The 11,016-nt window shown below is 35.4% G+C and overlaps 1 pseudogene; it reads right to left on the reverse strand.

Moving 5' to 3' along the window:
• Positions 1-3,464: 3,464 nt before the first annotated feature.
• On the reverse strand, positions 3,465-7,409 carry LOC113046340 (prolyl 4-hydroxylase subunit alpha-1-like; annotated as a pseudogene).
• Positions 7,410-11,016: the final 3,607 nt, after the last annotated feature.

The raw sequence follows: 11,016 nt of genomic DNA on the forward strand, positions 1-11,016 counted from the left end.
ATTCCAATATCCATTTACTCGTGGTGTGCTTGAAAGTTGTTTACGTAGTGTATCTGCACGAGCTTCTGGGTTCTACAACAATGTATGTGCGGTTCCCACTGATCTGTTTTACAGAAAATGTGTTTTGATAGAAGCAAAAGCCAAAAACTATGTTATTCCACTCCCAAATAATATAGAGAGAGATTAAATATGAACTGACACATGAATGAGAGATATGCATATTGCTCACTGAGCCTGTTCGTTCCCTTATCTGGATATATGTTGTTCCTCGTTTTTCTTTTATTTTGTATGGTGCAATGGTATGGCTCTGTGGAAGCACCCTAAATGTTGTTGTACCAATGACAATAACGTCTATTCTATTCGCTTATCCTCCAAGCTTGCAAGTTTTTTTTTTTTGTTTTTTTTTTCTTAAAATGTTATGCAATACAAAGCAAACAGTCAGAAAAATACAGTTGTTATGCCTGTTCTAAATATTAGCTCACAGACAGTGTTAAGTGAATTATTTTTGGTTACTGTGAAATTATTAAACTATTTAAATATCTGTTTTCTTTTTATTGACAATAAATGTGGAAAACAATCATATTGCAATTTTGTATAGCAAAAGGACACTTTTAAGTAACATACTTAATGTGATAGTAGTGCATTTATAGTATAGCATAAGCACCTACAAGTTATGAAAATCCATCTGTTAATCGGTGTGATCGCTGCATGCTTTTTCAATGCAAAAGACTTCTGAATATGTGTACTATATCAATTTAATATTTAGTGTATTTAAGTATACTTAAGTAGCACAATTAATTTAACCTATTGCTAATATATTGTAAACTAAATTAATTTAGGTTAACTATCTAATTACACTTAAAATAAATTTCAGTGTTAGTGCTATTTAGTATATTTATATAGTGTACTGAAATAGCACATTTGTGAATACATTTCTAACATATTTCTGTTGAAATAATTTAATTTAAAATATCTAAAAGTACACTAACAATGAACTATTATTAATGCATTAAAAATGTATTTGTAAGAAATACAGTAATAAAACTATTCTATGTAATTCTACAATAGTATATCTTATTTATATGCACTAAAAATACATTTTAAATATAAATGGTATTTAGTATACTTTATTAATCACACTTTAAGTACTACTAAAGTAAAAATATACTTTTAATTAGTGTATTAATAGTGTATTATTTTTACAGTTGTTTTTAGCACAAAAAAATATGAATGTACTACAAATGTACTTTCTTGTACTTAAGTGTATTTTTTGTGCACTAAAGTACCCTTTTTTCACCTGGGGAATGTGGTCTGTTATTTCTTGAGAACACACCGCTGTGCGGAGTATAACAGATCGTTGCCATGAAAAACAGCGTTGCTATGGACTCACAGGATTCTAACCATAGAGACGGAGCGTACTATTTTCTTTAGCGGAAGCCGAGGAGTCACGTGCCGATTTGGGTTGATTTGGGAGGGGTCTGAGCCGGTCGGCCCTGATGGCAGGATACGCTATCTGTTACCAGGGGCAATGCCTTCAGAACTTCACAGAGGCGCGACTAAACATTTCAGAGCGCTTTCATTTTTGCGCATTTATTTTGTCGGCGGAACAGATCGAGACGGATCTACGAATACACGAAAGAAAAGGAAGAAAGTAAAGGGTATGAAGTTATTTTTGATTCAAAACAACTGAACACCTGTGGCAGTGCGATTTGTAGTTGTAAAGAAAAGCCACACATGTGTATCAGTAAATTTGAAGCCACAGAGAGAAATGTTTTAAGAGTTGCAAACCTGTAGACTTTTTTTTCTCTCCTACAAACACAACACAACAGTTACACCTTCTCAAATTCTTCATTGCAGGTGCACAAATCCTATTCTACAAATCACACATTTAGAAACTCGTACGCTGACATTTTTGATACAATTGCTGCAGTGAATGTGGTGCAAAACGCATTTACACACCCGCATCAAGAAATGTGAAGTCGTGGAGAAATGTTGAACATCCGCAAATCAGTACGTGAATTCATCAAATGAGAGTTGCACACTTGTAGAATATTTTCTCAGAAATGTCTTGTATATTTTTCTAACACAAACACAAAGTACATAACTACAGCTGCTTGAATCTGCTGCGATGAATCTCATATATCTCATATATCTCGTATAGCTCTTCTGATTGAAAATCTGTAATCTCTAAATTGTCCCGCCCACTACCTCTACAGATGCACAAATCACTTTTGAACCAAATATCTCGGTGCAAAAGGGAGAGCGCGAAACTTGTCACTTGAAAGCGAAAAACAGTGTTTGAGATTCATCGCAGCAGATTCAAGCAGCTGTAGTTATGTACTTTGTGTTTGTGTTAGAAAAATATACAAGACATTTCTGAGAAAAGGGCAGTTGCTCAAGCCCCCTTTGATGTCTATGTGTGCACGTGCCTGCTGAATGCACTATTCAGCCCTGCTAAATTTATTTCAAACCTGCTTCAGCACACCTGCCTGTATCAAGCAATCTTGAGGGGCTTGATTAGCTGCTCCAAGTGTGTTTGATTAGGGTAACACACAAAACTATTTTTGTAGCTAAAGTCTGCTGGAAAGTGGGTTGCCAGGAACAGGGTTGAAGGCCTAAAGAATAAGTTTTAAAAAGATAAGTTGAAAGGTTCAATCATTTAATCACATATCTATTTCTGTGTGAAGCATATTAGCTTCAGTATGAATTTCGTTACTTACTATTATTAAATGAAAAATATTATACATTTTACAGCTCCTGATATTTTATGTGCCTTTTATTCCATTACAGATATTCTTGTATGCTTCCTTGAAAATCTGCCAAGGAGAGTAAATGATAAAACAGATCCAAGTGAAATGAACACTGCTGAACCAGAGAGCACACATGTTTGTGAACCAGCCTGAACTGGATCTCAGCAAAGATTCTCAGCACATCATCTGAGTTTTTAAATATGTCACTCCACGGTCTGTCCAGCAGAGGGAAACAGAGAGCACAAGACCTTCCACAACTTCCTCCAGCATTTATTTGTATCCTTGCTCAGTCTTTAAGTCAGAGTATCAAAGTATCAAAGTGATTCTTGGTTTATTGTGTGTGTTGCTGTGAGAGCTGACGGTCTTGTTCTTTGCATTTGAGGTCTACACACACACACACACACAAATCAGACTTCAAATGCAAACTCTACTGACCGCCAACCCAACACATTACAAAACTACATATACTGTACCACAAAACTTGTAAAACATGTAAATCATCATAACTCCTTATTGGCTGCTGTACGATTGATCCATTCAGGTAATGTGATTATCCATTGATATCTTATTGAAACTTTATTTTACTCTATTGCACTTTTTTATGTATATTATAATAACTATTAGCATTAACTAGAGAGTAGTAAATCACAGTTAAGGTTAATACAGTATACAGCTATTTTACAGATAACTTATATGATACATAATGAACAGATGCTACAAGATGCAATTCATATGATTTCTCCATGGTCTCAGTGTCTTTCACTCCCAGTATGACAAGGAACAGGGTCTCCTGAACTCCTGTCCAAACTTATGGATCCATTTATTTGCCACTGAAAAGAAACAATGTTTACATGAAATGTAGTAATTTTAACATAGATGTACAGTATTTATACATTATAGAAGGTAATAATATCAATAATATATTTTAAAACCTACCCCATTTGTTTCCCCATAACACAGGGCATCCAGCATGCTCTGTTTTCAAATCCAAATTTCCATTCTTGTGGAGGTTGTACCAAAACACAGCTGAACCCTTAAGCATTAGAGAATGGATGCATGAATATTACTTTTGTACTTTTACATTAAACTGTACTTAAATAATTTCTTTATTATTATAATATACCACAGATCAGTGATTTGAGGGTTTACCTGTTTTGGTTTCAATGCAATTCCAACTTTAGTGAACACAGTGGCGCCCCCTTTCTCCACATCACTCATCTACAGCAAGAACACATTATTTACTGTTCATAAGGATTGTACAATACAGGTAATGTGGCAAACGGCGAATAAGTAATTCATATTTACATTGGAATTCGGAGGGCCAAACTTACATAAATTAAGAATGTAGCAATCCTTCCAGTCTCATCATTCTGTGAGATCAAACATTAAGTTATGTTGCAATGATTTTATAAGTTACTTGTCTTTTATCAAGCTCTCAATAACACAGAATAGAGCTATTCAGTTTGAAGATCTAGGTTAAAGGGTCATGACATTTGCCTTGATCATTTGGCATATAAAAGCTTGACACTCGATTATGCTGTATGCGAGTGCTGCATTGGATCAAAAACAAATAGAAATTAATAGTATACTGATCTTACCCATTCATCATAATGTGGTTCATATTTGCCACCAATCCCATAATTCTGAACCTGGAAAACGATAAAGCAACAGGTGAAACAACACAGAACATTTCAAAAGGAAAATACATGTTAATCCTGAAACGAAGTAATCCTGAAAACGAAGTACGATAAATGATGTAATATAAAATAATTTTTATTATTATCAGCCCTCAGAGTGCTTAAATCAATGTTGCCTGGAAGTCTATAATATTATATTGTATTGTATTATATTATATTATATAGTTTAAGAGAATCTGACCAAGCTAGCTTCCTGTGCATGAGCAGGTTGTATTTCTTATTTACTATGACCTTACATGTAGGCGTTCAGCTGATTCCATGGAGAGTCCTGTGATGTCTGCAATCCTCTGATTGACACGAGCAACCACAGGGTGGCCTTCATCTAGAATAACACTGAAAACAAGAGAATGATTTTTATATTTGATCAAATTCAACCACATTGTAACTGGTTTACATTTTTCTTCCAATAATAAAAGTGAAGCAATATAAGTGCTTTAACTTAACAGAAATGTAATGCAGATATTGGAAACATAATGGGTAAAAAATTTGATTATCACCTTTGAGAAGTACGGATCTTTGTTACCCCCCCTTTTGTCTTAGACCTAGAAAGCTACAGGAGACCACAAAAGGTAAATGGAACATAAATATATATATATATATATATATATTTCATTGCATCAAGATGTGTCTTTACTAGAATTAAGAGGCCAAGATGACTTTGAAAAGAAATGTCCATACTTTTACCAATTAAACAGCACAATAAAACATAATCAGAAACAAGATAATAGATTCTAATAATACTGATAATCAAATTTGATGTGTGTGTGTGTGTGTGTGTTAGATATTCACTAGAGGTCTGGAGATATTCTTCAGGATCTCTATCTCTCCGTCTGAAATAATGTCATGATATCTGATGATTGGAGGCTCGTCCCACTCCACTTCCTCTTTCACTGGAGCATACATCAGTCTGGGGTTTCCTCCACCTGTGCTGTACCTACAGGACAGCGCCCTCTGCCTCCTGGAGGTCTGATTTTATTAAATATAATAAACAGCCAATCAACACACAAAGCTTCACACTGACTGTTTGTAATTTAATGTCAAATAATCATTTTAAATTAAGCCTTTGCACTTACCCTCTCATCAATCTCTCCTCTGCACAGTCTCTCATATTTACTTGACTTTGTGTTCAGTGTGAATATGTCAGGGTTTGAAGTCCTCTGGAAGCGAAGGAGTCTATACTGGTTCAGCAGAACTTTGACATCATCGTTAGTTGGGTCTGAGGCAAAGAAGTTCATGGCTTCAAAAGTCTAATTGCAGTTAGAGTTTTTTAGACAACCTCATATACATAAATATCAATAAACTTAACGTATTTTCAGCCTTATAAGCCACACCGAATTATAAGGTGCACCTTCAATGAATGGCCTATTTTAGAACTGTTTTCATATATAGGGCGTACCAGATTATAAGGCGCACTGTCGTTTTTTAGAAAATTAAAGGCTTTTAAGTGCGTCTTATAGTGCGGAAAATATGGTAATGGCACCATAAGCTCACCCAGATTTGAAAGCTGTTGGCCGAAGTAAATTGCCACAGGTAGGCTGCCAAAATGATAGGCTGAGTCACTAATGTAACGGAGCAACTCTTCCTTAGTAATTGTTGAGTATTCTGTTAATCTCTCCAGACTGTACATAAACCAGAGAAAGGCATGCTGGAATTTGTGCTCAGTATAAGCGAACAACCCAACCACATAAGCTTCATTGCATTTAAAGACGTTTCTGTGAAATGAAAAATGAAAGCATCAATCAGACTGGAATTTGTTTTGAAAGGAAAAAAGTGAAACTCTTGCAATGAAACCACATTGGCGCAGACAGTTTACCCTTTGTGATGTTGTGTGGGTAGAGTTTGTAGAGCTCTTGCAGACTGATCAGTCCTAAAGCTGCGCCCTTCAAATCTTCTACCTGTGGGATCTGTGCATATTCCAGCAGTATCTGATACACGTTGTCTGATTTTCAAATATGAAGTTTAATATAAGTTTAATACATCTTGAAAGCTTTTATCACTGTTTTACTCTTTCATCAACAGTTCTCAACATTTCTTATCCTATTAACAATAATATACAATGCATGTTTAGACATTTCACTTAAAAATACTTAAATAAGATCTCACGTTTATCAAGACTATTTTGAGTGTTTTTTTCAATCTTCAACCATTCATCTCTCAGTCTCATAAGGAGTTTAAAAGCTGCCACAGGGTCTTTTATTTCCTCAGGGTCCACAGGGTCTAAGTATGTGCCGAGTTGAAGAAGAAGAAGATCTCTGGATTGAAGATAAAAGTTCATCAAATATTGTTGTGTCTAATAGATGTATTTAATAATAAAATCTTGAACTAAAACCAGATATATGATTGTTGTCACAATTAGATTCCTATACCAGATTGTTGCTGGAAACTGAAAAGCTCTTAATAAAAAGTACTTTCATGGTTTATATAGGGAATGGTTTATATTTCACCTCTTCATTCCCTTTACAATTTCTTCTTCAGCATCAATGTACAAACTGAAGGTCCCCAGAAGGAAGTTCTCCTCTTCAAAAAGTTGTGAAATTTTATCTGTAAAACAATTACAAGACCTTTTTATTGTTTTTATTTATTTTTCAACATAACTGTACATATAATGAAAACTGTTTATTAGTAAGAAAAGTCATTAATGGAATCGATTGATTGTAAATCTGATAAAGTGTCTCACAAAATAATAAAGAAAATCATTTCAAGGCAGCAGTATAAGCACATTAGAGAATTAGGGATAGAACAGTAAATGAACAATTAATTTAAATGAATAAACTCAATAACTGACATTGAATCCAAAGATAATAATAATATACCTGTTGAAGTGAAGAATTCACCTCTAGCACAGACAACCAAAGAACACACCATAAGTACAGTCACTTGCTTTATGGCCATCATCATACCTTCAATACCTCAAAACAAAAACATGCATCTAGAAGGGAACCAGCAGAGCTTAAATACAGAGTGTTTATGTGCATCCTTTTATAAAGACACACCTGCATTACATCACCTGCCTGAATTTTTCCAACTTCTCAGTAGTGCACTTGAAGACTTATGAAACGAAAGTGAAAATTAACATGAGTGAACTCTCGTGACAACAATGATGATTCAAAAATAGTCTTTCATTTTTTGTATGTACTAATTATGTACCTAATAACTGGACAAACATTGTTGGGTCTGTTTGATCATGTTTTAAAATCATTTTACACCCCATACACAATGGACATATAATTTTTTGTTAATACATATTTACTGTAACTTTTTCTATTAGTCATTTGTTTACAATCTCGTGCGTGTTTGTTGTGCAATCATATTTTAGGCTTATTTGAAATTAGCTACTTTCCGAAAATTCTGTAGGAACTATCCGCCCACTTCTTCAACAGCAGGAACAGGTTTCACAACCAATTCCCTTCATCTCATCATAGGATGTCAGGTTGACATATAGCCAAATGTGTTTCACATAGCGGTTTCACTTGTCTAGAAGTGGTATGTGGAACAATTCAGACACAATTTTCCAAATTTCTAGCGCCTTTTTTTTTTCTAGGCAGAATTACTTAATAAACAAAAAAATAATAAAATTCCTCTGTTATTCTACACATGATTACAAGAATGCTGTGTTTGCAACGATGTGTGTATCACATGTGAGTGAGACTAATTCAGAAACGAAAAGTTAAAGTCCATTATTACGTTGGCATATTTGTTGCGTGTGCGTCATATCTCACACATGAAGACTATGAAGTATGTTGACGGGGTACACTAAACATGCAGCTTAAGACAAGAACAGGGAGGGAGACAGATCATATCTCATTCTTACTGGAACTCAACAAAAACATTCATGTAAAATTCAGGCTGATTCCTGTACTTCCTGATCTGGATTGGTGAAAAAATCAAAAAATTTCAATATATTATGTTGAAATTGTGATATCATTCTCAAAAATCTCGGTGTACAACATTTCATTCAGCTTTTAGACACTATTGAATTTGAACATAACACAATAATCAGCTCTGTTCAGATCTCTCATCACAAAAAAATATATTTTCTTATCAGAAATCTTGTAAAATACATTTCTAGGCAATATGTATTTAAACACACACACACACATACACACACACATGAATGGTGACTAGAATAGTCTTTAACAAATATTGTTTATAAAAATATTCAAACAAATGGGGAAAAAATTCACACATACACATGGAACAACAAAAGTTTTGGTTGCACTTTATTTTACAGTATGTGTACTAACATGTACTTATAGTGCACTTACAGTGTATTTATCTAAGAAAGTTCTGGTAATACAAGGTAACTACATGGGGTAGGGTTAGGTTTAGGGGTAGGTTCAGGGTTAGTAACTAGTTATTACATAGTTATTGTAATTACTATAATAAGTACATAGTATGTACATGGGGAACAGGACTGTAGAATAAAGTGCTACCGTTTTGGCAGTGACATAAATTCTGTGTTTTGAAAAGTTTGCTGCCTCATTTGTATATTATTTTTCCACATTTCTATGGTTTACTGAAAAACAATGATAAGCATATTATAAATTGGCAATATTTACAGTGTTGACCCTTGTTCTTCATAACTTCTGCAGTTCGCTCTGGCATGGATATTAGCTTCTGGGCCAAATCCTGCTGATGGCGATCCATTCTTGCCTTATTAGCTCTCAGAGTTGATCAGAATTTGTGGGCTTCTGCTGGTCCACTTGCCTTTTGAGGACTGACCTCAGGTTCTCTATGGGATTGAGATCTGGGGAGTTGCCTGGCCACGGATACAAAATTTCAATGTAACAATCTTGGAGCCACTTTATCACTCTTGCTTTGTGACATGCTCCACCATGCTGGAAAATGCACGGATCATCACCAAATTGCTCATGGATCGTTGAAAGAAGTCACTGCAGGACATTTTGATACCATTCTTTATTCATGGCAGTGTTTGTGGGCAGAATAATAGAGCACAGTCCCTTGGTTGAAAAGCAACCCCACACATGGATGGTCTCAGGATGCTTCACTTTTGGCATGTCACAGGACTCATTGTAGCATTCACCTTTTCTTCTTTGAAAAATCAATTGTCTGTCCTTGATGTTTTTCTTGGAGAGAAGTGGGTTCTTTGCTGCCCTTCTTGACACCAGGCCTTTGTCCAAAAGTCTTGGCCTCGCTGTGTGTGCAGATGCTCTCACACCAACCTGCTGCCATTCTTGAGCAAGCTCTGCACTGGTGCTGACCCCTCAGTAGGAAATGGTAAATGGTAAATGGTAAATGGACTGCATTTATATAGCGCTTTCAACAGACCACATGGCCATCCAAAGCGCTTTACAAGTTGCCTCACATTCACCCATTCACACACTCATTCATACACCGACGGCGGTGTCAGCCATGCAAGGCGCCATCCAGCTCGTCGGGAGCAGCTGGGGTTAGGTGTCTTGCTCAAGGACACCTCGACACTTGGTCAGGTGGAGCCGGGGATCGAACCACCAACCTTTCGGTTTGTAGACAACCTACATGAACCACTGAGCCACTGCCGCCCCACAATGGTCCTGGTGCTTTCTGGACACTCTGGGACGTCCTGAAGACTTCTTCACAGCAGTCAAACCTCTTTCTTCTTGAACTTCTTGATGATCCGGTAAATGGTTCTTTTAGGTGCAATATTCTTTGTAGCAATTTCCTTGCATGTGAGGCCATTTTGATGCAAAGCGATGATTTCTGCACGTATTTCTTTGGAGGTAACCATTGCTAACAAGAACACAGGTATTGGAAGTGCTTCTTCCCTTTTTTATAGCAATCAGTCGACTCTTACAATCTGATTTTACCTGACTAGTAGGGTGAAGTCAGCTAAAATGGGCCACGTTTTGGTAAATTACTTATAATACCATCAAATAAGCTATGCATGAGATCTAATGCATTTTTTTTTTTATAAACTTAAATAATTATATATTTTTTAAATGTCAAAAAGTATAACTGTTTTCAAATTATGAGAGTTAGTAGGCATGCCCCTTTTTGAGCTACGGCACAACATTCAGAAAAATGGGCCAGCTGTTCAGTTAAAATTAGCCAATATAAAAAGAGAACATCTCAGGTAATTTGAAATTGTGAAAACTGTGGCCCATTTTAGCTTAACCAGCCATTTCTACCTAAAATGCAATTTTTCACAAAAACCGAAGATTCTTTTTTTAAATTAAACTTTTTTATTTGAAAGAGCATGTCAAAACATTGTTCATAAACCTTTGCTTTGTTGGTAAGCATATGTATAATTGCTTTAGTACCCTTATTGGTCATGAATGAAATTTATTTCAGGATCACTTACCTTACAATTTTTCTGACAAGCTTAATTTAACACTCTGTCCTGCCTGCCTTAAGAAACTAAGACCAATCAGAATTATTGTTACATGTCAACAAGTGTTGAAGCAACAATGCAAAATCATGACTGACTATAAAAGATTTTAAAGATGCTACAAACTTCTTTAACCCATTTTAGCTGACTTCACCCTATCAATTCACACTTTCATGTGTGCTGCTGATATGATTAGTCAATAAATGTTAGCTGGTCATTTTGTGTCAGGATTTTTTGTACA

Source organism: Carassius auratus, chromosome 27 (genome assembly GCF_003368295.1).
Source record: "Carassius auratus strain Wakin chromosome 27, ASM336829v1, whole genome shotgun sequence".
In the NCBI taxonomy this organism is placed as follows: Eukaryota; Metazoa; Chordata; class Actinopteri; order Cypriniformes; family Cyprinidae; genus Carassius; species Carassius auratus.